The sequence below is a fragment of the Festucalex cinctus genome, chromosome 10 (genome assembly GCF_051991245.1).
Source record: "Festucalex cinctus isolate MCC-2025b chromosome 10, RoL_Fcin_1.0, whole genome shotgun sequence".
In the NCBI taxonomy this organism is placed as follows: domain Eukaryota; kingdom Metazoa; phylum Chordata; class Actinopteri; order Syngnathiformes; family Syngnathidae; genus Festucalex; species Festucalex cinctus.
Window position 1 is genome coordinate 2,074,712 of NC_135420.1, and position 25,091 is coordinate 2,099,802.

At 39.8% G+C, this 25,091-nt stretch overlaps 1 long non-coding RNA gene across 1 annotated transcript; it reads right to left on the reverse strand.

Annotated features, from left to right (window-relative positions):
- Positions 1–6,494: 6,494 nt before the first annotated feature.
- Positions 6,495–6,926, reverse strand: LOC144026685 (uncharacterized). Its single transcript, XR_013285261.1, has 4 exons — positions 6,830–6,926; positions 6,708–6,743; positions 6,589–6,639; positions 6,495–6,517 (listed from the first exon to the last, which is right to left on the reverse strand). It is a non-coding gene; the product is annotated as an uncharacterized LOC144026685 (long non-coding RNA).
- Positions 6,927–25,091: the final 18,165 nt, after the last annotated feature.

The window sequence follows — 25,091 nt, forward strand, 5'->3', positions numbered from 1 at the left end:
GGTCTTCCTCCTTCACGTCCAAAAACCCCCCGCGGATTAGGAACTGTCAAAGCCACCGGAACCAACTCACGATCTCTTTGTTTAAGCAGTCCTAAATACCGTTGCAATAGAGTTTGATATCTTCTTAGTTTTTCATATTGTGTTATAGAACGATCGTCTAATAACTCTCTCATTCTAACGTCCAAATCATCCTGTGCCGTCTCCCGAATATTGGGTGTGGGTTTGCTTAAACGTTCCAGTTGGTGCGGGGAAACTAAATACATTTTCTGAGCTGTTTTCAAACTCATGTTTTATTTGTTTACTAGACCGGTGACGATACTGCCTAGGACAGGTGCAAAAGCGGCCAGTAGAGGGAGTATGAAACCACCTTTTTGAACTAGAGTTATACGCTTCTTTCTGAGACTGTTTTTTTTATCGGCTAATATCCGAATAAACTTCTTTCGTCTCTTCAACTTCTTATATTGAGAGGGGTTTAGAGGAATATGACCTTTTAAGAGATTTAATGCAATCTCGCAGAGCGCTTTCACTAAGGCTTTGGGGGCTTGTTTGAGAATTTGTTTACGTTTGCGAGGGAGGGCATTAAACAATAATTTAAGAAGCGGGGCGTTTTTTTTTAAAAGTTTTGACATCTTACGAGCTTTTGGGTAAATATACTGCTGGCCACTCCCCGTGTAACACACCGGTTCTCAATCTAAATCGATCTGGCGACGAGGGGGTGAGATCTACCAATAAATACCCATGAGCGTTTTTTGTGGCGTCCTCATAACATTCCAAAAAGTACTTTTTACGCGTGGGGTAGATTTGATTGGCCAAAACACTCGCCTGTAATTTATCGCGAGGGTTTTTAAACAGTATAATGTAATTACTGTTTAAACTGATTGTTCTGCTATACTTCCCTTGATGGAAAATGTTTTGAGTGAGTAACATGACGCTCATTTTCCGATGATGTCTGTATTGGGTAAAAATGTTTACCACTTCCGGGTGATCGCTCGCCTCGAAGATGACGTCATCCAAGATGATCAGGTGCGAAAGATGGACTGGAAAGAGAGATTCGTCCTCAAAGCTTTCGGGGAGACCTTTTACAAACTTTATCTTTTTATTCAGTTTTTTTTCAAGTTCATCATACATTTCCTGATAAGAATTATAAATCCAAACAATATTCTCAGGAGGCGACTTCATGACATGCTCACAATTTTCCAAAATACTTTTCACAAAATAAGTCTTGCCGGACCCACTCGGGCCGGCTACGAGGCATGAAAATGGTGTTTCTAATCTAGTATCAAAATCAATGTGGTTCGGATTCATATTTATTATTATTATTATTATTATTATTATTTTTTTTTTTTTTTTTTTTTTTTTTTTTTTTTTTTTTTGCTCCGACACAGTCACAATCACAATCAACACAATCAAAAACCAAATGGAACGCTACGTCCGCCTGGAAGCAACCGACGTTTGTCGTAAACCACCTGAAACTTTTTCATAAATGAAGTGTTTTTCAAATGAAACCCTTTCTTATCTCGAACAATGTTGAATTGAGGGGTATGAAGCAGCCCTGGTCGCGCCCCCATGCTGTCGACGTATCCGTCAACCAAGTCCTTGACGCTGTCAAAATTGATGACTTGACACGTATCATGCGTTTGCGTGATGCCTTTTACCTTCATGACCAATTTCCCCTTGTTTCTGGTCTGATAAGCGTAGCTTTTCGGACCTGCGGAGACAAATTCTTGGATACTGTCATTATCAAGCTCGTCTGTCAGATCGCCTAGCAGATCGCCTAACGGGAGAGTGTTTTCACCCTGTTTCACAGTATAGATCAAACTATCAGTGTCTGTATAAAGTACTCTGGTCTGCAGTTGTTCTAAATACCTATACATTATTAAACGGGCATAGGATGTTGTTAGGCAAGCGATGAAAATGTTAGCCGTCGGAGAGGCGGGTGTTTGTGCGCGTTCGTTGTATTTGTACTGTACCAGAGAAACATCATCGCTAAGGAAGTGAAAAAATTTCACCTCGTACATCCCTGAGAACAGTAGGTTGAAAAAACGATCCGGATTTTTTACAATTTCTGTTTGATTTAAATTTTCACGCTGTCCGAGTTTGCCCCAAGTCGAATTCATGCATAGCTTTGAAACCTGTCTTTTAGCCGGGTTTGGAGCTATCTTACTAGCGTCGAGTTGAATACCCTGGTGCTTCAAGTAGTCAGAGATGTATTTCTCTCTCCCTGCGTCATCCACGATGTGAGAGGGGTACCCCGAGGATTCCTGCTTTCCTTTGAGAAAGGTATTCATGTATTGTTTGAAAATATCATTACTCGTGTCATTAAAATGCCATACTTCATCAACTTGTGAGACGGTGTAGCCTAGATCTAAAGCTTTAATGAACTCGGGCGTCGTCCATACACCTGCCAGCTCTCTTTCTTTGTCATCATGAGTACACGAGCTATTCTGGTTGTTAAGTTCTGCGCATGTTTTGCAAAGCGTAAACACAAGTTTACCTCTAGCTGTTTTATGAGGAAGTAGAGGGAAATATAATTTTCTGGGGGGCAGGACAACGGCTTTGATGAAACCAAAATACTTTCTGAGGTCACCAAAGTCTCTATGAATGATAATGGGATGCCCGAGAGGGTACTGACAGGTGCTGTTGACAAAAGGATACAGAGAAGTGACATCAACGTACAATACACGTTCGTCAGACGCTGCTGTGTACCGCAAAACAAATGCGTTCGTTCTACCTCCAAAAAGAGCTTGGCGAGGATTGAGAGGTTCCGGGAATTTTGATTCGCGCAGAAACTCTCTCACTCTCGGATCAGTCTGTTTCATTCGTTGCCAGACATGTTCTCTCATAACAAAAAGTTTAACACCGTGATTATGAGTTAGCTCATGCATTCTCTTTTCAGTAGCGTCAAATTTTTCTTGGAAAGGTCTTTTAGTCATAGGACAAATTTGGTTAGGGTCAAAACATTCAACGCATCCGTGATAAAAACATCCCAGATATTCGAACACCCATTGTTCGCCGTTTACATACGCATACCCATCTACAAAATATCGACCGATCTTCATCTCGCCTCTGTTGAGTGCGTGTGTGATATCAATATTTTGGCTATGCATTACCCACATCAAGTATTGAATTGAGTCGTGTGAGAATGCTCTGAACTGTCGCCTATAATTATCGGTCGGGGTAATTGCTAGCGTGTTAGGAATTAAGAATTTACTGCGAAAAACTTTCATGCACGCTGATGCGATCGTGACCGCTTTAAACGGGTCTATTCCTGTGCTGTTTAAAAATTCCTCCCTGAATTTCTCACAACCTGTCGCTAAAATGTTGACGTCGTTTTTACAATACATCAGCGCCTGCTCTGTAAAATTAAAGATCCCACCTCGCACTTTTTCATACCAATTAAAAAATTCAGCGCGCTGCGTGGATGTCATGCGTTCCACACCATAAAATTTTGAATCAGGATATGGACCTACATAGTCCAGATTTTTAAAAGAGCTAAACGCGTGTGGAAAATAACCCTTTACCTGATCTTCGAAACCTAGCGATTTTGGGAATTTGCTCAGAGCCATTGTAAGAAAAGATATCGAATCGATATATCTCATATTATAGTCGGTATCTGTGAAACAGATGATTTTGCTGCCCTGCATAATAATTTCGGGTTTAACCCCCATGCAGATCATCTTGTTAATTAAGATGTATGAATCAAAGGCTCGTGCATTATGGGCTATAAAGGTAGCACCTTTGAAGCGTGGATTTCTGAAGTATTCGATGAAATGTCGTACACAATCATCCCCTAACCATTCTTTTTCAAGGCCGTTTAATTTTGCGCATACCAGATATGCTTTATGGTTACCGTCCGGCCCTATGCAAGTTTCAAAATCATAGTAGATTATTTGTTTACAAATCTGCTCGTTTTTGAGGGGTTGCATGTAACAATGATGTGGATTAAGCAACGTGTCGCCCCCTTCCGGAAGCACCTGTTTACACATAACACATCGGGGCTGTATGCAGGCATGTTTTGATTTGTAGTACAATAGACCGCAATTGTGACATTTTTTCCAAAGGACGCAATTACTCTCAATCCCCCGACCGCTTTCTTTATGCTTGGCATAACATTCATCGTTTAGACATGATCTGTTACAATCATGACAAATAACGATTTTTCGCGGTTGTTGTTTACATGAGGGGTTGAGACAGATCGCGCATCGTCCTTCACAATTATGAAGTCGCCAGTCTGAATGCCCCTTGTAGCAGTGTCGGCAGAAGTAACTCTGTCCGACAAAACGTTCGATCCTTTTTATGCCATAATAATGTTCATTCAGCAATAACAAAAACAGAGTATCCTCTGATTTTGGATAATGCGTTTCAAAAAAAGACATCGGCCTACAATCATCGTTTCTGTAAAGAATTACGATTTTTCGTTTGATGTAGGTCTCGAATCTATGCACGTCTCTCAGACTGACTGATGTTTGACTGTTTAGCCCCACGCATTTTTGTAGATGCTCTGCTTTCTGCATAGCCTGGGCCTCCGTTAACGACCCGTCCAACAAGAAGGCTAATGCTAAAGCAAAACATAGTTTGTTATTTTCATTATAGGTCATATACAAACAATTTTGTTTTTTTCTCAAAATTTCTTCGTTTGTAGTTAACTGTAGTTTGCGCCTGACACCGCCTGCGCCACGCATATCCGGGACAATTTGTACTACCATTTGGATCTCGTCGCTAGCTAAAATCTCTATATTAGATTGAGCTATATTTTCCAATAAATTATTAACTTCATCGTTTAAAATATTTGGATCGTCGGTAAGACGCAGATAACAGTTAGCGTTCCTATCACCGCTAATTAATTCCACTTGCACGATATCACCAGGATGTGTTGATCTAGTTACCTCGTCAATTAGTTCGTTTATATTATCTCCTATATTTGTATAAAAAGTCGCAAAATCAAGGGGCTCATCGGACTCACGTGTATAAATACGTTTACGGAATTCTGTATTATTAAAAACGGGTCTCCTCGTTCTAATAATACCTCCCGTACCCTCCTGTACATCCTCATCGCTTGCCTGATTTTCGTGTATGCGTACCGTAGGTGGTTGCTGATGCTGTGTTTCATTTGATTGTTGATGTTGTTGTTGCGCTTCGTCTATGTTTGCCACCTGCTGGTTAGAATGAGGCGGTTCGGTTATGCATTGTGCTGCAGCAGGCTGAATTTCATTTGAATGCGTCGAATTATGAAATTGGTGTTGTTGTGTTTCATTTGATTGTGGCACAATTGGCTGTAGAAAAACGTCTATGTGTGCCACCTGCTGGTTGGATTGAGGCGGTTCGGTTATGCATTGTGCTGCAGCAGGTTGTATTTCATTTGAATGCGTCGAATTATGTAATTGCTGTTGATGTGTTTCATTTGATTGTGGCACAATTGGTTGTTGTGCTTCGACTATGTGTGCCACCTGCTGGTTGGATTGAGGCGGTTCGCTTATGTATTGTACAGCAGGTTGAATTTCATTTGAATCGTCTATTCCCAATCCGTCACCAAATGCCAAAACGGATGGGAGTGATATTTCATTAGATATACCAGCTACATCGTTATCTGAAATAACATGTGTGTGTACTTCATGATTTTCATCTCCGTTTGAATTTGCTCGGTTAAGTCGTGCCAAAGCCGCGTCTATAGGGCTAAAAAAATCTTCAAAATCGTCAATTTGTCTTATAGACGCGAAGGGATCATTTATCTGATTTACAATTTCCTCCAAATCGGTCGGTATATTACACGTCTCAGGCACATCATAGCGTTCCATTATAAGGATTTAAAAATTATTAATAATAGACTGTACAATACGCATAGTCGTTTCTAAACGTGTAATCCGTCTAATCGATTCAATACGCTCACGAATACAATCTTCCTCACGAAGCCTGCATCCTGCCCTGCATCTCCGTTCGGCTGGATTCGGTCGGCGTCTCCTCCCCTGGCGCCCTGTCACTGCTCGCTCGTCGGAATCACAGCGTCTGCGTGAGGCTTCCAACGTCGACTCAACGGCTTGACCGGCGTCCTCTTCACTATCTGCAAAATAGTATATTCATTTTATCGGTATAAATAGATTGCTTTTATCTTAAAAAAGTAAAACAAAACATTCTGATCTCTATGCATTATGGGTAATGTAGTATTTCAAAACATTACGCCGTAGCATATTTCTACTATAACAATAAACGAATGCGCTTTATCTTATTATATAATTCTCATTAATGATAAATATCAATCGCTCACCACTCGTTGTCACGTATCTGCTGATATTTATCCTGGCACGGCCTGAAACGAGGGGAATAGGAACGGCTTCCGGTACGTTAGCGCTCCGGGCGTCGTCGGAAACAGCTCTCGGTTCTTCTTCGCCTCTTCCGCTCGCGACCGGCCTTGAGGCCTCGTTAGCCAAAACAGCGACCTCCTCCGGTGGATTTCTCCAGAGTAAAGGAAGCGAATGCAACTCTTCGTGCAGAACTGAAAACTCCTTCGCTTTGATAGAATCTAGAAAATAAAAACAAAATATACATTAAAATTCAATACACTACAATTTTAGACTAAACACAGATTCTTACCGTAATCCTCCTTTGTGAAATCGTCGTCGCTAAAGTCGAACTGCTGAGGACCTTATAAAACAATTTCCTATATTAAATTAAGAAGAATAATACGAATAATTAAAATTTAGTAAACTCACGAGCATCGTACACCTGAGCGGTTGTTGTAACAGTATCTGTAAGATATGAAAAATAATAGCGAAATAGTTTTATATCTTCTATACAAATAAACCGATAAAAATAATAATAAAAAGATCATTACCTTTCACCATCTTGATTGCCGATTTTTCAGAGACCCCAAAAGACAAACTTCTTGGTAAATCCAAGGTAAGGGTTGAACTGATGGCGCGTTACACTGAAAACGTAGATTATACGGTTGAGAGGGATGTGTAACTCCTCCTTGTGTCGTTCACTCAGTAACCATATGCAGTAACATCCTTTGCCCAATAGATGTCGCCGTTTACCGCGGCGTGAGGGGGGTCACACCTCCCTAACCGGTCTCCTCTGGCTTATTTTTTTACAAGTTTCTAGCCTGAGGCATAAGAAGGACGCTATTCTAAAATGCGTTAAATAACCGTCCATTACGCACGAATAATCTATTTTTCACCTCTATAAAACCAACTCCGTCTGTTTCTAACCGACGCCATTTTATTTTTAATTTTTTTAGAAAAGAAAAAAACCCATGAAGGAGACGCGACTACGTATTCAGAAACATCGGTAAGTCTCTTTTATTTATTTTAAAAAACATAAAACAAATGTATAACATTTTTTAAATATTCACTTTAACTAGAATAAGTAACTAATTTACATTCACGCACGCACATACAAGAGGAGGGCGGTGGTGGGGGGTTCCTGCCGCCCTACTTGGTGAAAAGGGGGGTCGGGGGTTCCTACGGTTGATACACTTTGTACTTCAAAGTAGGCAGCTTTATCAGTAATTCGAAATACAGGGGGGCGCTCCCCCATTGTTACTTCAAAAGCTGGTGGTAGGATCCTTCCTGTAAGATGAAAAATAATTTATTAACACGAGGATGTCGAAATAATATTATCAGCTGGACAACAAAAGCTACTGTTTGGGGGTTCAAAGGAAGTACTGGGGGGAACCGGAATCAATTGTTTGTTGAAGGGTGGGGGGACCGGAAAACATGTGTTTGATGTTGTGGGAAGCAGAGCGGAATGTCATCAATCATTTTTGACATTTGCCGCCCTGGGGTTCTGATTGGTTAACAAGGTGGTAAGTGGGTAGGGCTTAATTCAAAATAACGGCTTCTGATTGGCTAAGATGTCGGAAGGGGGCGGGGCTTACTTCAAAGGGCTAGGATATGAATGGTTTTATGGGGGGGGGGGGGGGAATAAAGTTTTATTGGGGGGGCAATAAAGTTTTATGGGGGGTGCCATAAATCAATGATTTATTTCACTTTTGACATTTGCCGCCCTGTTACTATATATCACTTCCTGTACATTTTAGCTACATGGTCCCAATAGACTTTTTTGTGCGTCTCGGGGTGCTACACGTGCCTGCCAATTTTCGTTGCTCTAGCTCAAACGTGCCGGGCTTGGTTTTTATTTTTCTATGCTAGGGGGCGCTATAGAGTCGCGTTGTTATAACGACTTCATAATATCAAATTTTCGCCGGACCTGAGGAGTGTGCAAAGTTCGGTGAGTTTTCGTGAATATTTAGGTACCCAAAATCGCGATTGTTTGCGGAGAATAAAGAAGAAGAATAATAATAATAACTAGAGCTGCGAGCAGCTATAAAGGGCCCTCGCAGCCCGGGCCACGTTGGGGTCCTTGCACGTTGGGGTACTTGCACGTTGGGGTACTGGCACATTGGGGTACTGGCATATTGGAAGCAAAATTTCTTTGAAAATGGCATAATAAACGTTTACATTTAGAATATTTTTTTCCCAGTGTGTGTATCAAGCTCAACGGGTTTTGGTGATTGTTAAGACCTGCAAAAATCAGCGTCCTTTTTTATTTTTAGGCAATGAGTTGCCCTGATTGGTATTTTTTTGTAAAAGTGTATATACACATCATCGCTCGTTGTACTCATTGCACAATGTTACTTTTATTGTCCAAAGGGGCAATCAAAAATGAATAAAACAAAATGGAAACGTACATACGTTTGGATCGGTGTGAAGCCAGTGAACAATTTGAGTGGTGGAAACTAAAAAAATATTCATAAATGACTTAGTTATCACACTGAGAATGAGTGTACATTTTTTGTACAAAATACCGTATGTGGGGTATTTTTTTTTCATGCCTCAAGGGCTAGGTGGCGCTGCATATATAACTGAATGTTGTCATAGAGATAACTTCAGGCCTTGACGATAAACATACATGTCAAGTTTGGGATTTTTTGGAGCATGTACCGGGGAGTTATCAAGCATATCCTTTTTCATTGTGAAACACAAATTTTGATGCCCCGCCCTCATCATATAGTATTTCGAAAAGTCAAAATTTTTCCCCCTGTCGTTGGTTCAGGTCTTGACATGGTCCAGGCCAAGTCTTAACTCAGTCGGATGAAACGTGTAGGAGAAGTGGGCAAAAGTCTGCCCCCTGTGAATGTGCAAAAATCGTCAAAAATGGGACATTCAAAAATTCGTAGCTCACTTCCTGTTCATTTTAGCATATGGGTACAAGAGACTTTTTTGTAGGTCTTGGGCTCCCTCATACACCTAAAAATATTCGGCGTTCTTGCTTAAACGTACAACCGGGGCTGCTTCGTTAAAAATTTCGAGGGGGCGCTATTGAGTCATTTTTGTAAAAATAGCACAATCAACAATAAAATATTGCTCATTTTACCAGGCCAGATGTGTGTGCCAAGTTTCAGGAGTTTCTGCGCATGTTTAGACCCTCAAAACTGGCGTTGTTTTCTTGGCGAACAGCGCTTAGCCACACCCACAGCAATTCGCGAAAACTCACAAACTTCGTGTTGTGACATCATGAAGGCCGAAACCCTCATCTGAGCAAATATGAGGTAGGTCCAGTTAACGTGTTTGGAGAAAAACGTAGAAGAAAATTCGTAAGAAAAAAAATTGCCACTAGGTGGCGCTATCAGTTAGATGAAATATAAGTCAGTAGATGTCTTTAGGGCTGGACTCTCATCAAATGTGTGAAATTTTGAGAAGATAGGATCATCTCGGTCAAGTTAATGCAGCTTTTATTTTCACGAAAAATCTTCAGACTTTGCGTCACCGTAGCGGCCACGCCCTTTGGCGAAAAGTTACAATATTCGGTGTGGGGCATGATCAACATCTTTAGGCTTTTCTGACCAACTTTCAAATGGATCCCTTCAACAAGCTCAGCACAGTAGCTAAAAACGTAAAGTATGACATTTATTGTAACCACTAGGTGGCGCTATATGTATAACTGAATTTTATCATATAGATGTTTTCAGGCCGTGACTATTACGTTGCCTGAGAAGTTTGAGATTTTTTGGAGCTTGAACATGGGAGTTATTAAGCATTTGCTCTTTCTGGACAAATGAAATTTTAAAGGCAATATTTGATGCCCCGCCCCCGTCATGTAGTATTTCAAAAAGGCAAGATGTTTTGCCCAGTTGTTCTCTCAGGTCTTGAGATGATAAATGCCAAGTTTGAAGTAAATTGGATGAAAAATGTTTGCAAAGTGGAAAAAAGCATGACCACAGTGAATGTGCCAAAATAGGCCAAAATTGGACATTAAAAAATTCATAGCTCACTTCCTGTACATTTTAGCTACATGGTCCCAATAGACTTTTTTGTGCGTCTCGGGGTGCTACACGTGCCTGCCAATTTTTGTGGCTCTAGCTCAAACGTGCCGGGCTTGGTTTTTATTTTTCTATGCTAGGGGGCGCTATCGAGTCGCATTGTTATGACGACTTAATAATATCAAATTTTTCGCCGGGCCTGAGGAGTGTACAAAGTTCGGTGAGTTTTCGTGAATGTTTAGGTACCCAAAATCGCGATCGTTTGCGGAGAATAAAGAATAATAATAATAACTAGAAAAATTCCCGCGGAAATTTTGGATGTGACTGCTGACTCTTGCAAGGTGGAAAGCCGAATGCACTGGTCCGTTCTGCAAAGTTAGCATTAATTGATCAAGAAATGTGGAAGTTAAGCCATAATCACTAAACTGAAAATGGGTTACTGTCACTTTAACAAATATGCGCATTCACGCACACACATTTCGTAATTACCAGGTGGGCGAACATTTTGCTTCAATTGAGTTCTATGAGAAAGCGCACACCTCGAACAAAAGGCTCTCACGACTCAACGGTTTAAGATACAGATTTCAGACATGCCCCGTTAGAACGGCAAGGCTTTGGGGAACGCAAGCATGTTCTCATTTTTTAAATCGGATAAAAAATGACCAAATTAGAGCAGGTTGAAAACGTGCGACTTTTAAAAAAATGACAAAAAAAGGTGGCGAAAATAACATGGGGCTCAATGGGCGAAAAAGTGCGACTTCCCCTCGCTTCAAGTCAAATAAAAGGTACTAAATGACACCTTTGCCGCACAAAAGTGGGTTTGTCAGAAAGAAGACCCTTGTGACTACAAAATATCCAAATGTGATGTTTACTGAGCAAATATTGTGGCCACGGTGACGAGTTGAAGTGAAATATTTCGAAAGAATTTTTTTTGTCTCTACACTCTAGCGCTGATTGCTCCACTCTAGCAAACGCAATACACACTAATGTAAAACGCCTTTTTTTCTTCATTTCACACCCTGTCTTTGAACCCGCACAGGAGGGAGCGCTTACATTTCTTAAAAAAAATTTCGACACAGAGCTAAAGATGGGAAAAATTGCAACAAAATGAGCTAAAAATCGTCTCGGTCGGTCAATGTATGTGCGCGCAGCGTGGCTTCGAAAAAGGTGTTAAATTTGTCGATGTTTTTTTCCCTTCTCCATTCATTCCTATGGGACTTTTTGGCGGGGTTTTTGGGAAATTGCGTCGCCATGGTAACTCGAAATTCCGAAAAAAAATGGTTCCCCGCCGAGTCAGATCGAGACGCATCTTTTGATACCTCACTTGCGCCGGTACGATCAACGGTACGACCCGCATTTCGTCTGAAAAAATGTGAAGAATAAGACGTAATAATAATGACTGCTTCGCAGCAGTCACATAACTAGAAAAATTCCCGCGGAAATTTTGGATGTAACTGCTGACTCTTGCAAGGTGGAAAGCCGAATGCACTGGTCCGTTCTGCAAAGTTAGCATTAATTGATCAAGAAATGTGGAAGTTAAGCCATAATCACTAAACTGAAAATGGGTTACTGTCACTTTAACAAATATGCGCATTCACGCACACACATTTCGTAATTACCAGGTGGGCGAACATTTTGCTTCAATTGAGTTCTATGAGAAAGCGCACACCTCGAACAAAAGGCTCTCACGACTCAACGGTTTAAGATACAGATTTCAGACATGCCCCGTTAGAACGGCAAGGCTTTGGGGAACGCAAGCATGTTCTCATTTTTTAAATCGGATAAAAAATGACCAAATTAGAGCAGGTTGAAAACGTGCGACTTTTAAAAAAATGACAAAAAAAGGTGGCGAAAATAACATGGGGCTCAATGGGCGAAAAAGTGCGACTTCCCCTCGCTTCAAGTCAAATAAAAGGTACTAAATGACACCTTTGCCGCACAAAAGTGGGTTTGTCAGAAAGAAGACCCTTGTGACTACAAAATATCCAAATTTGATGTTTACTGAGCAAATATTGTGGCCACGGTGACGAGTTGAAGTGAAATTTTTCGAAAGAATTTTTTTTGTCTCTCCACTCTAGCGCTGATTGCTCCACTCTAGCAAACGCAATACACACTAATGTAAAACGCCTTTTTTTCTTCATTTCACACCCTGTCTTTGAACCCGCACAGGAGGGAGCGCTTACATTTCTTAAAAAAAATTTCGACACAGAGCTAAAGATGGGAAAAATTGCAACAAAATGAGCTAAAAATCGTCTCGGTCGGTCAATGTATGTGCGCGCAGCGTGGCTTCGAAAAAGGTGTTAAATTTGTCGATGTTTTTTTCCCTTCTCCATTCATTCCTATGGGACTTTTTGGCGGGGTTTTTGGGAAATTGCGTCGCCATGGTAACTCGAAATTCCGAAAAAAAATGGTTCCCCGCCGAGTCAGATCGAGACGCATCTTTTGATACCTCACTTGCGCCGGTACGATCAACGGTACGACCCGCATTTCGTCTGAAAAAATGTGAAGAATAAGACGTAATAATAACTAGAAAAAAAAAAATTTCCCGTGGAAATTTTGGATGTGACTGCTGACTCTCGCAAGGCGGAAAGCCGAATGCACTCTGGGTCACTTCCTACATGTTAACTTTGCAGGAGGATTAGCATGCTAAGCTAACATTAGCATTAGCGTGCTAACTTAGCATGATCATTAGCATGCTAAGCTAACATTAGCATTAGCATGCTAACTTAGCATTACCATGCTAACTTAGCATTAGCATTAACATGCTAACTTAGCATTAGCATGCTAACGTAGCATTAGCATGCTAAACTTAGCATTAGGAAAAAAAAAAATAAAAAAATAAAAATAAAAATAAAAAAAAATAAATAAATAAAAAAAAATAAAAAAAAAAAAAAATAAAAAAATAAAAATAAAAAAAAAACTTAGCATTAGCATGCTAACGTAACATTAGCATGCTAACTTAGCATTAGCATTAACATGCTAACTTAGCATTAGCATGCTAACGTAGCATTAGCATGCTAAACTTAGCATTAGGAAAAAAAAAAATTAAAAAAAAAAAAAAAAGAAAAAAAAATAATTAAAAAAAAAAAAAGAAAAAAAAAATAAAAAAATAAAAAAGAAAAAAAAAACTTAGCATTAGCATGCTAACGTAACATTAGCATGCTTGAGGCAGTTGCTGTGCAGAAGTGAGAGAGTGGGCAGAATAGCTCAAAAAGCACCATTTAAATAGCAGTTCATTACATTACATTTCATAAACAAAAATATTATATTGTGCTTTGAATTTTTTTATTAAGCGAAAATAGGGAATGATCTGAAGAGTTTAAAATTCGAATGGTTTTAATTGATCAAGAAATGTGGAAGTTAAGCCATAATCACTAAACTGAAAATGGGTTACTGTCACTTTAACAAATATGCGCATTCACGCACACACATTTCCTAAGTACCAGGTGGGCGAACATTTTGCTTGCTTCAATTGAGTTCTATGAGAAAGCGCACACCTCGAACAAAAGGCTCTCACGACTCAACGGTTTAAGATACAGATTTCAGAAATGCCCCGTTAGAACGGCAAGGCTTTGGGGAACGCAAGCATGTTCTCATTTTTTAAATCGGATAAAAAATGACCAAATTAGAGCAGGTTGAAAACGTGTGACTTTTAAAAAAAATGACAAAAAAAGGCGGCGAAAATAACATGGGGCTCAATGGGCGAAAAAGTGCGACTTCCCCTCGCTTCAAGTCAAATAAAAGGTACTAAATGACACCTTAGCCGCACAAAAGTGGGTTTGTCAGAAAGAAGACCCTTGTGACTACAAAATATCCAAATGTGATGTTTACTGAGCAAATATTGTGGCCACGGTGACGAGTTGAAGTGAAATTTTTCGAAAGAATTTTTTTTGTCTCTCCACTCTAGCGCTGATTGCTCCACTCTAGCAAACGCAATACACACTAATGTAAAGAGCCTCTTTTTCTTCATTTCACACCCTGTCTTTGAACCCGCACAGGAGGGAGCGCTTACATTTCTTAAAAAAAATTTCAACACAGAGCTAAAGATGGGAAAAATTGCAACAAAATGAGCTAAAAATCGTCTCGGTCGGTCAATGTATGTGCGCGCAGCGTGGCTTCGAAAAAGGTGTTAAATTTCCCCCCTTCTCCATTCATTCCTATGGGACTTTTTGGGGGGGTTTTTGGGGAATTGCGTCGCCATGGTAACTCGAAATTCCGAAAAAAAATGGTACCCCGCCGAGTCAAATCGAGACGCATCTTTTGACACCTCACTTGTGCCGGTAGGTTCTACGGTACGACCTGTATTTCGTCTGAAAAAATGTGAAGAATAAGACGTAATAATAAAAATAATAATAATAAACGCTTTTTCTGGATGGATACTAATATGTGACTGCTTCGCAGCAGTCACATAACTAGAAAAAAAAAATTTCCCGTGGAAATTTTGGATGTGACTGCTGACTCTCGCAAGGCGGAAAGCCGAACGCACTCTGGGTCACTTCCTACACGTTAACTTTGCAGGAGGATTAGCACGCTAAGCTAACATTAGCATTAGCGTGCTAACTTAGCATGATCATTAGCATGCTAAGCTAACATTAGCATTAGCATGCTAACTTAGCATTAGCATGCTAACTTAGCATTAGCATTAACATGCTAACTTAGCATTAGCATGCTAACGTAGCATGAGCATGCTAAACTTAGCATTAGGAAAAAAAAAATAATAAAAAAAAAAATAAAAAAGAGCAAAAAAAAAAAAAAAAAAAAAAAAAAATTAAAAAAACTTAGCATTAGCATGCTAACTTAGCATTAGCATTAACATGCTAACTTAGCATTAGCATGCTAACGTAGCATTAGCATGCTAAACTTAGCATTAGGAAAAAAAAAATTAAAAAAAAAAAAAAAGAAAAAAAAATAATAATAATAAATAAAAAAAAAAAAAAAAAAAAAAAAAATCCCTGTCCAAGATGGCCGCCGCTCTGTATGGGCAGTAGTGTGAGAATCCCTGGCCAAGATGGCCGCCGCTCTGTATGGACAGTAGTGTGAGAATCCCTGGCCAAGGTGGCCGCCGCTCTGTATGGACAGTAATGTGAGAATTCCTGGCCAAGATGGCCGCCACTGTGTGTGGGCGGTGGTGGGGAAATTCCAGGCGTGGATGACAACAAGCAGCTCTGATTGGCTGAGGCAGTTGCTGTGCAGAAGTGAGAGAGTGGGCAGAATAGCTCAAAAAGCACCATTTAAATAGCAGTTCATTACATTAGATTTCATAAACAAAAATATTATATTGTGCTTTGAATTTTTTTATTAAGCGAAAATAGGGAATGATCTGAAGAGTTTAAAATTCGAATGGTTTTAATTGATCAAGAAATGTGGAAGTTAAGCCATAATCACTAAACTGAAAATGGGTTACTGTCACTTTAACAAATATGCGCATTCACGCACACACATTTCCTAAGTACCAGGTGGGCGAACATTTTGCTTGCTTCAATTGAGTTCTATGAGAAAGCGCACACCTCGAACAAAAGGCTCTCACGACTCAACGGTTTAAGATACAGATTTCAGAAATGCCCCGTTAGAACGGCAAGGCTTTGGGGAACGCAAGCATGTTCTCATTTTTTAAATCGGATAAAAAATGACCAAATTAGAGCAGGTTGAAAACGTGTGACTTTTAAAAAAAATGACAAAAAAAGGCGGCGAAAATAACATGGGGCTCAATGGCCGAAAAAGTGCGACTTCCCCTCGCTTCAAGTCAAATAAAAGGTACTAAATGACACCTTAGCCGCACAAAAGTGGGTTTGTCAGAAAGAAGACCCTTGTGACTACAAAATATCCAAATGTGATGTTTACTGAGCAAATATTGTGGCCACGGTGACGAGTTGAAGTGAAATTTTTCGAAAGAATTTTTTTTGTCTCTCCACTCTAGCGCTGATTGCTCCACTCTAGCAAACGCAATACACACTAATGTAAAGAGCCTCTTTTTCTTCATTTCACACCCTGTCTTTGAACCCGCACAGGAGGGAGCGCTTACATTTCTTAAAAAAAATTTCAACACAGAGCTAAAGATGGGAAAAATTGCAACAAAATGAGCTAAAAATCGTCTCGGTCGGTCAATGTATGTGCGCGCAGCGTGGCTTCGAAAAAGGTGTTAAATTTCCCCCCTTCTCCATTCATTCCTATGGGACTTTTTGGGGGGGTTTTTGGGGAATTGCGTCGCCATGGTAACTCGAAATTCCGAAAAAAAATGGTACCCCGCCGAGTCAAATCGAGACGCATCTTTTGACACCTCACTTGTGCCGGTAGGTTCTACGGTACGACCCGTATTTCGTCTGAAAAAATGTGAAGAATAAGACGTAATAATAAAAATAATAATAATAAACGCTTTTCCTGGATGGATACTAATATGTGACTGCTTTGCAGCAGTCACATAACTAGAAAAAAAAAAATTTCCCGTGGAAATTTTGGATGTGACTGCTGACTCTCGCAAGGCGGAAAGCCGAATGCACTCTGGGTCACTTCCTACATGTTAACTTTGCAGGAGGATTAGCATGCTAAGCTAACATTAGCATTAGCGTGCTAACTTAGCATGATCATTAGCATGCTAAGCTAACATTAGCATTAGCATGCTAACTTAGCATTACCATGCTAACTTAGCATTAGCATTAACATGCTAACTTAGCATTAGCATGCTAACGTAGCATTAGCATGCTAACGTAGCATTAGCATGCTAAACTTAGCATTAGGAAAAAAAAAAATTTTAAAAAAAAAAAAAAAAAAGAAAAATAAAAAAATAAAAAAATAATAATAAAAATAAAAAATAAAAAAATAAAAATAAAAAAAAAACTTAGCATTAGCATGCTAACGTAACATTAGCATGCTAACTTAGCATTAGCATTAACATGCTAACTTAGCATTAGCATGCTAACGTAGCATTAGCATGCTAAACTTAGCATTAGGAAAAAAAAAAAATTAAAAAAAAAAAAAAAAGAAAAAAAAATAATTAAAAAAAAAAAAGAAAAAAAAAATAAAAAAAGAAAAAAGAAAAAAAAAACTTAGCATTAGCATGCTAACGTAACATTAGCATGCTTGAGGCAGTTGCTGTGCAGAAGTGAGAGAGTGGGCAGAATAGCTCAAAAAGCACCATTTAAATAGCAGTTCATTACATTACATTTCATAAACAAAAATATTATATTGTGCTTTGATTTTTTTTTATTAAGCGAAAATAGGGAATGATCTGAAGAGTTTAAAATTCGAATGGTTTTAATTGATCAAGAAATGTGGAAGTTAAGCCATAATCACTAAACTGAAAATGGGTTACTGTCACTTTAACAAATATGCGCATTCACGCACACACATTTCCTAAGTACCAGGTGGGCGAACATTTTGCTTGCTTCAATTGAGTTCTATGAGAAAGCGCACACCTCGAACAAAAGGCTCTCACGACTGAACGGTTTAAGATACAGATTTCAGAAATGCCCCGTTAGAACGGCAAGGCTTTGGGGAACGCAAGCATGTTCTCATTTTTTAAATCGGATAAAAAATGACCAAATTAGAGCAGGTTGAAAACGTGTGACTTTTTAAAAAAATGACAAAAAAAGGCGGCGAAAATAACATGGGGCTCAATGGGCGAAAAAGTGCGACTTCCCCTCGCTTCAAGTCAAATAAAAGGTACTAAATGACACCTTAGCCGCACAAAAGTGGGTTTGTCAGAAAGAAGACCCTTGTGACTACAAAATATCCAAATGTGATGTTGACTGAGCAAATATTGTGGCCACGGTGACGAGTTGAAGTGAAATTTTTCGAAAGAATTATTTTTGTCTCTCCACTCTAGCGCTGATTGCTCCACTCTAGCAAACGCAATACACACTAATGTAAAGAGCCTCTTTTTCTTCATTTCACACCCTGTCTTTGAACCCGCACAGGAGGGAGCGCTTACATTTCTTAAAAAAAATTTCGACACAGAGCTAAAGATGGGAAAAATTGCAACAAAATGAGCTAAAAATCGTCTCGGTCGGTCAATGTATGTGCGCGCAGCGTGGCTTCGAAAAAGGTGTTAAATTTCCCCCCTTCTCCATTCATTCCTATGGGACTTTTTGGGGGGGTTTTTGGGGAATTGCGTCGCCATGGTAACTCGAAATTCCGAAAAAAAATGGTACCCCGCCGAGTCAAATCGAGACGCATCTTTTGACACCTCACTTGTGCCGGTAGGTTCTACGGTACGACCTGTATTTCGTCTGAAAAAATGTGAAGAATAAGACGTAATAATAAAAATAATAACTAGAAAAAAAAAATTTCCCGTGGAAATTTTGGATGTGACTGCTGACTCTTGCAAGGCGGAAAGCCGAATGCACTCTGGGTCACTTCCTACACGTTAACTTTGCAGGAGGATTAGCATGCTAAGCTAACATTAGCATTAGCGTGCTAACTTAGCATGAGCATTAGCATGCTAAGCTAACATTAGCATTAGCATGCTAACTTAGCATTAGCATGCTAACTTAGCATTAGCATTAACATGGTAACTTAGCATTAGCATGCTAACGTAGCATTAGCATGCTAAACTTAGCATTAGGAAAAAAAAAAAAAATTAAAAAAAAAAAAAAAAAAGAAAAAAATAAATAAATAAAAAAAAAAAAATAAAAAAAAAAAAAAACAAATAAATAAATAAATAAAAAAAAAACTTAGCATTAGCATGCTAACGTAACATTAGCATGCTAACGTAGCATTAGCATTAACATGCTAACTTAGCATTAGCATGCTAATGTAGCATTAGCATGCCAAACTTAGCATTAGGAAAAAAAAAAAATTAAAAAAAAAAAAAAAAAAAGAAAAAAAAAAAAATTAAAAAAAATAAAAATAAAAAAATAAATAAAAAAAAACTAAATAAAAAAAAAACTTAGCATTAGCATGCTAACGTAACATTAGCATGCTAACGTAGCATTAGCATTAGCATGCTAACGTAACATTAGCATGCTAACGTAGCATTAGCATGCTAACGTAACATTAGCATGCTCAGCTAACATTAGCATGCTAACTTAGCACTAGCATGCTCACTTCCTGGTGAAACAGGTCACTTCCTGTTGAAGTCGGGTCACTTCCTGTTGATATTAGGTCACTTCCTGTTGAAATCGGGTCACTTCCTGTAGATTTTAGGTCAGTCCTGGGTCACTTCCTGTTGAAATTAGGTCACTTCCTGTTCAAATTAAGTCACTTCCTGTTGATATCAGGTCATTTTTAGGTCATTTCCTACTGAAATTAAGTCACTTCCTGTTGAATTTAGGTCTGTCTGGGTCACTTCCTGTTGAAATTAGGTCAATCCCTGTCATACCTACTCAATTGGCCAAGATGGCCGCCACTCAGGGGCCGAGAATCCTGGGTGCACCTCAACAATTGGACAAGATGGCCGCCACTCTGTGTGTGTGCAGTGGTGCTGAAGTCCCTGGCCTAGCTAATCAATTGACCAAAATGGCCGCCGCTCCATGTGGGCAGAGGCCGAGAATCCTGGGTGCACCTCAACAATTGGCCAAGATGGCCGCCACTCTGTGTGGGCAGTAGTGTGAGAATCCCTGTCCAAGATGGCCGCCGCTCTGTATGGGCAGTAGTGTGAGAATCCCTGGCCAAGATGGCCGCCGCTCTGTATGGACAGTAGTGTGAGAATCCCTGGCCAAGATGGCCGCCGCTCTGTATGGACAGTAATGTGAGAATCCCTGGCCAAGATGGCCGCCACTGTGTGTGGGCGGTGGTGGGGAAATTCCAGGCGTGGATGACAACAAGCAGCTCTGATTGGCTGAGGCAGTTGCTGTGCAGAAGTGAGAGAGTGGGCAGAATAGCTCAAAAAGCACCATTTAAATAGCAGTTCATTACATTACATTTCATAAACAAAAATATTATATTGTGCTTTGATTTTTTTTTATTAAGCGAAAATAGGGAATGATCTGAAGAGTTTAAAATTCGAATGGTTTTAATTGATCAAGAAATGTGGAAGTTAAGCCATAATCACTAAACTGAAAATGGGTTACTGTCACTTTAACAAATATGCGCATTCACGCACACACATTTCCTAAGTACCAGGTGGGCGAACATTTTGCTTGCTTCAATTGAGTTCTATGAGAAAGCGCACACCTCGAACAAAAGGCTCTCACGACTGAACGGTTTAAGATACAGATTTCAGAAATGCCCCGTTAGAACGGCAAGGCTTTGGGGAACGCAAGCATGTTCTCATCTTTTAAATCGGATAAAAAATGACCAAATTAGAGCAGGTTGAAAACGTGTGACTTTGAAAAAAAATGACAAAAAAAGGCGGCGAAAATAACATGGGGCTCAATGGGCGAAAAAGTGCGACTTCCCCTCGCTTCAAGTCAAATAAAAGGTACTAAATGACACCTTTGCCGCACAAAAGTGGGTTTGTCAGAAAGAAGACCCTTGTGACTACAAAATATCCAAATTTGATGTTTACTGAGCAAATATTGTGGCCACGGTGACGAGTTGAAGTGAAATTTTTGGAAAGAATTTTTTTTGTCTCTCCACTCTAGCGCTGATTGCTCCACTCTAGCAAACGCAATACACACTAATGGAAAGAGCCTCTTTTTCTTCATTTCACACCCTGTCTTTGAACCCGCACAGGAGGGAGCGCTTACATTTCTTAAAAAAAATTTCAACACAGAGCTAAAGATGGGAAAAATTGCAACAAAATGAGCTAAAAATCGTCTCGGTCGGTCAATGTATGTGCGCGCAGCGTGGCTTCGAAAAAGGTGTTAAATTTGTGGAGGTTTTTTCCCCTTCTCCATTCATTCCTATGGGACTTTTTGGGGGGTTTTTTGGGGAATTGCGTCGCCATGGTAACTCGAAATTCCGAAAAAAAATGGTACCCCGCCGAGTCAAATCGAGACGCATCTTTTGATACCTCACTTGTGCCGGTACGTTCTACGGTACGACCCGCATTTCGTCTGAAAAAATGTGAAGAATAAGACATAATAATAATAATAATAATAATAAACGCTTTTCCTGGATGGATACTAATATGTGACTGCTTCGCAGCAGTCACATAACTAGAAAAAAAAAATTTCCCGTGGAAATTTTGGATGTGACTGCTGACTCTCGCAAGGCGGAAAGCCGAATGCACTCTGGGTCACTTCCTACATGTTAACTTTGCAGGAGGATTAGCATGCTAAGCTAACATTAGCATTAGCGTGCTAACTTAGCATGATCATTAGCATGCTAAGCTAACATTAGCATTAGCATGCTAACTTAGCATTACCATGCTAACTTAGCATTAGCATTAACATGCTAACTTAGCATTAGCATGCTAACGTAGCATTAGCATGCTAAACTTAGCATTAGGAAAAAAAAAAATAAAAAAATAAAAATAAAAATAAAAAAAAATAAATAAATAAAAAAAAAAAAAAAATAAAAAAAATAAAAAAATAAAAATAAAAAAAAAACTTAGCATTAGCATGCTAACGTAACATTAGCATGCTAACTTAGCATTAGCATTAACATGCTAACTTAGCATTAGCATGCTAACGTAGCATTAGCATGCTAAACTTAGCATTAGGAAAAAAAAAAATTAAAAAAAAAAAAAAAAGAAAAAAAAAATAATTAAAAAAAAAAAAAGAAAAAAAAAATAAAAAAATAAAAAAGAAAAAAAAAACTTAGCATTAGCATGCTAACGTAACATTAGCATGCTTGAGGCAGTTGCTGTGCAGAAGTGAGAGAGTGGGCAGAATAGCTCAAAAAGCACCATTTAAATAGCAGTTCATTACATTACATTTCATAAACAAAAATATTATATTGTGCTTTGAATTTTTTTATTAAGCGAAAATAGGGAATGATCTGAAGAGTTTAAAATTCGAATGGTTTTAATTGATCAAGAAATGTGGAAGTTAAGCCATAATCACTAAACTGAAAATGGGTTACTGTCACTTTAACAAATATGCGCATTCACGCACACACATTTCCTAAGTACCAGGTGGGCGAACATTTTGCTTGCTTCAATTGAGTTCTATGAGAAAGCGCACACCTCGAACAAAAGGCTCTCACGACTCAACGGTTTAAGATACAGATTTCAGAAATGCCCCGTTAGAACGGCAAGGCTTTGGGGAACGCAAGCATGTTCTCATTTTTTAAATCGGATAAAAAATGACCAAATTAGAGCAGGTTGAAAACGTGTGACTTTTAAAAAAAATGACAAAAAAAGGCGGCGAAAATAACATGGGGCTCAATGGGCGAAAAAGTGCGACTTCCCCTCGCTTCAAGTCAAATAAAAGGTACTAAATGACACCTTAGCCGCACAAAAGTGGGTTTGTCAGAAAGAAGACCCTTGTGACTACAAAATATCCAAATGTGATGTTTACTGAGCAAATATTGTGGCCACGGTGACGAGTTGAAGTGAAATTTTTCGAAAGAATTTTTTTTGTCTCTCCACTCTAGCGCTGATTGCTCCACTCTAGCAAACGCAATACACACTAATGTAAAGAGCCTCTTTTTCTTCATTTCACACCCTGTCTTTGAACCCGCACAGGAGGGAGCGCTTACATTTCTTAAAAAAAATTTCAACACAGAGCTAAAGATGGGAAAAATTGCAACAAAATGAGCTAAAAATCGTCTCGGTCGGTCAATGTATGTGCGCGCAGCGTGGCTTCGAAAAAGGTGTTAAATTTCCCCCCTTCTCCATTCATTCCTATGGGACTTTTTGGGGGGGTTTTTGGGGAATTGCGTCGCCATGGTAACTCGAAATTCCGAAAAAAAATGGTACCCCGCCGAGTCAAATCGAGACGCATCTTTTGACACCTCACTTGTGCCGGTAGGTTCTACGGTACGACCTGTATTTCGTCTGAAAAAATGTGAAGAATAAGACGTAATAATAAAAATAATAATAATAAACGCTTTTTCTGGATGGATACTAATATGTGACTGCTTCGCAGCAGTCACATAACTAGAAAAATTCCCGCGGAAATTTTGGATGTGACTGCTGACTCTTGCAAGGTGGAAAGCCGAATGCACTGGTCCGTTCTGCAAAGTTAGCATTAGCATTAGCATGCTAACTTAGCATTAGCATGTTAAATTAGCATTAGCATTAGCATGCTAACTTAGCATTAGCATGCTAACTTAGCATTAGCATTAGCATGCTAACTTAACATTAGCATTAGCATGCTAAGTTAGCATTAGCATTAGCATGCTAAGTTAGCATTAGCATTAGCATGCTAACTTAGCATTAGCATGTTAAATTAGCATTAGCATTAGCATGCTAACTTAGCATTAGCATGCTAACTTAGCATTAGCATTAGCATGCTAACTTAACATTAGCATTAGCATGCTAAGTTAGCATTAGCATTAGCATGCTAAGTTAGCATTAGCATGCTAACTTGCATTAGCATTAGCATGCTAACTTAACATTAGCATGCTAACATAACATTAGCATGTTAACTTAGCATTAACATTAACATGCTAACCTAGCATTAGCATCCTAAGCTAACATTAACATGCTAACTTAGCACTAGCATGCTCACTTCCTGTTGATTTCAGGTCACTTCCTGTTGAAATCAGGTCACTTCCTATTGAGATTGGGTCACTTCCTGTTGATATTAGGTCACTTCCTGTTGAAATCGGGTCACTTCCTGTTGATATTAGGTCACTTCCTGTTGAAATTGGGTCACTTCCTGTTGATTTTAGGTCAGTTCTGGGTCACTTCCTGTTGAAATTAAGTCACTTCCTGTTCAAATTAAGTCACTTCCTGTTGATATCAGGTCATTTTTAGGTCATTTCCTGCTGAAATTAAGTCACTTCCTGTTGAATTTTGGTCTGTCTGGGTCACTTCCTGTTGAAATTAGGTCAATCCCTGTAATTCCTAATCAATTGGCCAAGATGGCCGCCACTCAGGGGCCGAGAATCCTGGGTCCACCTCAACAATTGGATAAGATGGCCGCCACTCTGTGTGGACAGTAGTGTGAGAATCCCTGGCCAAGCTAATCAATTGGCCAAGATGGCCGCCGCTGTATGTGGGCAGTAGTGTGAGAATCCCTGGCCTTGCTAATCAATTGACCAAAATGGCCGCCGCTCCATGCGGGCAGAGGCCGAGAATCCTGGGTGCACCTCAACAATTGGCCAAAATGGCCGCCACTCTGTGTGGGCAGTAGTGTGAGAATCCCTGGCCTAGCCAATCAATTGGCCAAGATGGCCGCCGCTCTGTATGGACAGTAGTGTGAGAATCCCTGGCCAAGCTAATCAATTGGCCAAGATGGCCGCCGCTCTGATTGGGCAGTAGTGTGAGAATCCCTGGCCAAGATGGCCGCCGCTCTGTATGGACAGTAGTGTGAGAATCCCTGGCCAAGATGGCCGCCGCTCTGTATTGACAGTAGTGTGAGAATCCCTGTCCAAGATGGCCCCCGCTCTGTATGGGCAGTAGTGTGAGAATCCCTGGCCAAGATGGCCGCCGCTCTATATGGGCAGTAGTGTGAGAATCCCTGGCCAAGATGGCCGCCGCTCTGTCTGGGCAGTAGTGTGAGAATCCCTGGCCAAGATGGCCGCCGCTCTATATGGGCAGTAGTGTGAGAATCCCTGGCCAAGATGGCCGTCGCTCTGTATGGACAGTAGTGTGAGAATCCCTGGCCAAGATGGCCGCCACAGTGTGTGGGCGTTGGTGGGGAAATTCCAGGCGTGGATGACAACAAGCAGCTCTGATTGGCTGAGGCAGTTGCTGTGCAGAAGTGAGAGAGTGGGCAGAATAGCTCAAAAAGCACCATTTAAATAGCAGTTCATTACATTACATTTCATAAACAAAAATATAATATTGTGCTTTGATTTTTTTTCATTAAGCGAAAGTAGGGAATGATCTGAAGAGTTTAAA